The sequence below is a fragment of the Schistocerca gregaria genome, unplaced genomic scaffold, assembly GCF_023897955.1.
Source record: "Schistocerca gregaria isolate iqSchGreg1 unplaced genomic scaffold, iqSchGreg1.2 ptg001153l, whole genome shotgun sequence".
In the NCBI taxonomy this organism is placed as follows: Eukaryota; Metazoa; Arthropoda; class Insecta; order Orthoptera; family Acrididae; genus Schistocerca; species Schistocerca gregaria.
In genome coordinates this window covers 92,501-97,500 of record NW_026062485.1, presented here as the reverse complement: position 1 = coordinate 97,500, position 5,000 = coordinate 92,501, and the positions used below count along the sequence as shown (strand labels likewise).

The following is a 5,000-nucleotide window of genomic DNA, read 5'->3' as shown; positions in this document are numbered from 1 at the left end:
TTCCTGCGGTGGCAACGCTGGGGCAGAGTCGATACTCGCCCACTGGTGGAAGGTAAGCATTCTGCTTTACATCAGTACATAACTAATATTTCAGTCGTCTGACGTCCCTGCTTAGTAAATGATGCAGGACCACATACATAGATGATACATACTGTAAACTGGGGAGGACAGTGTGAACCGCACTCGACCCAGTCACCCTATCTCACAGTCCACTCTGTGTGTAACAAAGCGAAAGCACCAAAGCACTATCGTTCAACAACATCCATTTTATCCTCGCTGCCACAGGACACTATCCAAAGAACGACAAGAGGAACGTCACGTCCACTAATAAGACAGAATGTCTCACACCACCCGCAAACAACGCAGCTCAAATCAGCCAGCAACACCCACAGTGGTCCACCCAGTATCAACACAGGACGCAACGCCACGCCACAACACAAAAGGTACAAGTAATAAAATACCCTTTGGCCACACTCCTTATAAAGGCATCGAACCAACCCACCACCTGACACCAGCCAAACGTACATCCTGATTTGACACATCTCTGGCAACCTAACCCACGTTGGCCCTTAACCTAACCCACGTTGGCCCTTAACCTAACCCACGTTGGCCCTTAACCTAACCCACGTTGGCCCTTAACCTAACCCACGTTGGCCCTTAACCTAACCCACGTTGGCCCTTAACCTAACCCACGTTGGCCCTTAACCTAACCCACGTTGGCCCTTAACCTAACCCACGTTGGCCCTTAACCTAACCCACGTTGGCCCTTAACCTAACCCACGTTGGCCCTTAACCTAACCCACGTTGGCCCTTAACCTAACCCACGTTGGCCCTTAACCTAACCCACGTTGGCCCTTAACCTAACCCACGTTGGCCCTTAACCTAACCCACGTTGGCCCTTAACCTAACCCACGTTGGCCCTTAACCTAACCCACGTTGGCCCTTAACCTAACCCACGTTGGCCCTTAACCTAACCCACGTTGGCCCCTTAACCTAACCCACGTTGGCCCCTTAACCTAAGTTACGCTGCACCTTAACCTAAGTTACGCTGCACCTTAACCCAAGTTACGCTGCACCTTAACCCAAGTTACGCTGCACCTTAACCCAAGTTACGCTGCACCTTAACCCAAGTTACGCTGCACCTTAACCCAAGTTACGCTGCACCTTAACCCAAGTTACGCTGCACCTTAACCCAAGTTACGCTGCACCTTAACCCAAGTTACGCTGCACCTTAACCCAAGTTACGCTGCACCTTAACCCAAGTTACGCTGCACCTTAACCCAAGTTACGCTGCACCTTAACCCAAGTTACGCTGCACCTTAACCCAAGTTACGCTGCACCTTAACCCAAGTTACGCTGCACCTTAACCCAAGTTACGCTGCACCTTAACCCAAGTTACGCTGCACCTTAACCCAAGTTACGCTGCACCTTAACCCAAGTTACGCTGCACCTTAACCCAAGTTACGCTGCACCTTAACCCAAGTTACGCTGCACCTTAACCCAAGTTACGCTGCACCTTAACCCAAGTTACGCTGCACCTTAACCCAAGTTACGCTGCACCTTAACCCAAGTTACGCTGCACCTTAACCCAAGTTACGCTGCACCTTAACCCAAGTTACGCTGCACCTTAACCCAAGTTACGCTGCACCTTAACCCAAGTTACGCTGCACCTTAACCCAAGTTACGCTGCACCTTAACCCAAGTTACGCTGCACCTTAACCCAAGTTACGCTGCACCTTAACCCAAGTTACGCTGCACCTTAACCTAACTTACGCTGCACCTTAACCTAACTTACGCTGCACCTTAACCTAAGTTACGCTGCACCTTAACCTAAGTTACGCTGCACCTTAACCTAAGTTACGCTGCACCTTAACCTAAGTTACGCTGCACCTTAACCTAACTTACGCTGCACCTTAACCTAACTTACGCTGCACCTTAACCTAACTTACGCTGCACCTTAACCTAACTTACACTGCACCTTAACTGTCACATGTAACGTCACAGGAATGTAGCTTTGCCTAACAGCAACCCTCTGAACATAGTTCACTGCTTGGATCCTCTGGTGTCATGTGTATTTCTTGATGCCATGGTGCGTACCCTCACATAAAGGTCTTTCGAGTGTTGCGTACTTTCTACACAGTCCCGCTAACCACTGGAAGGGTGTACCGCTACAGAACGAATATCGCCCTCCCCTCCTGCCCTTCCAAGCTGGTCGGTCAGGCGTTTGTTTGTGAAATGAGCCTTGCAGCTGTTCAGTTGCATTCGGTTGTCGATGCAGTCAGTGTACGTTGTGGTACGGCCTGTGTGGACTGTCCGCTGATGTACGCGTAACCCACACTGATCATCCGTCGTTACGTACTGAGTGACATAATGTGGCACATGCTTGACCGTACACCGGCTGCGCCCTACAATGGCGAATCATAAGGGCCATATGTTGTGCACGATGCTACTTGTCTCGTCTCCCCATTACAGCGAGATTGCACTGTTGTACGCCGTACAGACATGTGGTAGGTAGGTACGGACGAAAGTATTGCATGTTGGCCCCCCCCCCCCCCCCTCCTCCCTCTGCCGGGAATCAGCGTGAGCCGTCTGTTGATGTAGCGACGAGGGTTTTCCTATTTAATCGTATTGCCCCACACAACATGATAGCACGGTGGACCGCGTTCCACATCTGCGACATGCTACAGAGGCCGGTTGACAGTCGACCGCGCAAGGGACATTGCACACGTGCGCGGACCATCTTCCACGTGTTCTCTCGTGTACATGCCGCAGTGTGTATGTGGGCTGATGTAGCGTGTCGTGACACATAACATGCAGGCATGCCAGAATCGTAGATTTCGCAAATGTAGATTGACGTATACGTTTGCTGCCAAAGATCCGCAAATGAACTGGAAATCAGTTGTTGAGCGGTTGTTCGCGCTGCAGGTGCATCGGTGATAGCGACGATCGGTACATCTATGAACCGGTTGTTTCGGCGGTACCCGCCATGCCCCCGAACCTGAGTTGGCCATGTGGGTATGAAGCGATACGAGGCTGTGGCTTGGCGGGACAGTCCCCGGCCGGTGAGGGGGGGCCGCCCGGCGTGCTGGCCGCGCGCTGCGTGAGCGCACGCACTACAGCCGGCTGGTGGGGGGCGCCCAGTGGCAGGAGCGCCGGCCGACGGGCCCGGCTGGCGTCCCAGCTATGCGCCGGCGCACCCTGCGCGCGGCGCCAGGCGGCCAAAGTGGGTTCTGCCGAGCCCGGTGCGAAGCGCGGTGGACATCTGCAGTGTGCTGGTCCGATTGCGGACTGTGTGCGTTGAGGATGCGCCGCCGCCCGGCACTCGGCGTCGCGACGCCGTCTGCTGCTCGGTCGCCCCCAGCGGTTCTCGCAGGTGGTTTGTATCGCAGCTCTGCGGACGTGTTCGCGCGTGCGCTGTGCTGGGAGAGTTCGCTTCTGCACCCAAATGGGGCTTTGCCCTTCTGTGGCGCTGGCGTTGGAGCTGCCGGTCACCGTAGGTGGCGCGTGTTGTTTCCCGCCGGCAATGCCACGACAGCACGCTCCCGGGCCTCTGTCGGCAGCGGCAAGCTCAGTTGGGAGCACGGGTGTTCGCACTGAAAGCGTCTACTCGCCCATCTCCGGGCGATTGCGCCTCTCTCGAACCCGACCAAGTACTTAGGACGGCGCTGCGCGCCGCCGGGACCTGAGAGGGTTTCGAGGTGTATCGTGCAGGGGAGCTCAGCCTCCTCCTGTTTGCAGAATAATTGAGCGGACGCTTGCGTGTTCGCGCGGGCCCTCGGGACACACTCCCGGGCGGCCGGCTGCTCAGCTCTCGTTGACGCAGCTCCCTGGTTGATCCTGCCAGTAGTCATATGCTTGTCTCAAAGATTAAGCCATGCATGTCTCAGTACAAGCCGCATTAAGGTGAAACCGCGAATGGCTCATTAAATCAGTTATGGTTCCTTAGATTGTACCCACGTTACTTGGATAACTGTGGTAATTCTAGAGCTAATACATGCAAACAGAGTCCCGACCAGAGATGGAAGGGACGCTTTTATTAGATCAAAACCAATCGGATTGGCTCGTCTGGTCCGTTTGCCTTGGTGACTCTGAATAACTTTGGGCTGATCGCACGGTCCTCGTACCGGCGACGCATCTTTCAAATGTCTGCCTTATCAACTGTCGATGGTAGGTTCTGCGCCTACCATGGTTGTAACGGGTAACGGGGAATCAGGGTTCGATTCCGGAGAGGGAGCCTGAGAAACGGCTACCACATCCAAGGAAGGCAGCAGGCGCGCAAATTACCCACTCCCGGCACGGGGAGGTAGTGACGAAAAATAACGATACGGGACTCATCCGAGGCCCCGTAATCGGAATGAGTACACTTTAAATCCTTTAACGAGTATCTATTGGAGGGCAAGTCTGGTGCCAGCAGCCGCGGTAATTCCAGCTCCAATAGCGTATATTAAAGTTGTTGCGGTTAAAAAGCTCGTAGTTGGATTTGTGTCCCACGCTGTTGGTTCACCGCCCGTCGGTGTTTAACTGGCATGTATCGTGGGACGTCCTGCCGGTGGGGCGAGCCGAAGGCGTGCTTGCGCGTCCCGAGGCGGACCCCGTTGAAATCCTACCAGGGTGCTCTTAGTTGAGTGTCTCGGTGGGCCGGCACGTTTACTTTGAACAAATTAGAGTGCTTAAAGCAGGCAAGCCCGCCTGAATACTGTGTGCATGGAATAATGGAATAGGACCTCGGTTCTATTTTGTTGGTTTTCGGAACCCGAGGTAATGATTAATAGGGACAGGCGGGGGCATTCGTATTGCGACGTTAGAGGTGAAATTCTTGGATCGTCGCAAGACGAACAGAAGCGAAAGCATTTGCCAAGTATGTTTTCATTAATCAAGAACGAAAGTTAGAGGTTCGAAGGCGATCAGATACCGCCCTAGTTCTAACCATAAACGATGCCAGCCAGCGATCCGCCGCAGTTCCTCCGATGACTCGGCGGGCAGCCTCCGGGAAACCAAAG

The 5,000-nt window shown here is 53.9% G+C and overlaps 1 non-coding gene across 1 annotated transcript in view; it reads left to right on the top strand.

Moving 5' to 3' along the window:
• Nucleotides 1-3,824: 3,824 nt before the first annotated feature.
• The window catches only part of LOC126328979 (small subunit ribosomal RNA), a 1,893-nt gene continuing 717 nt past the window's right edge, over nucleotides 3,825-5,000 (top strand). The window contains exon 1 of the ribosomal RNA XR_007562083.1: nucleotides 3,825-5,000. This exon is cut by the window's right edge and continues 717 nt beyond it. This is a non-coding gene — a ribosomal RNA (small subunit ribosomal RNA).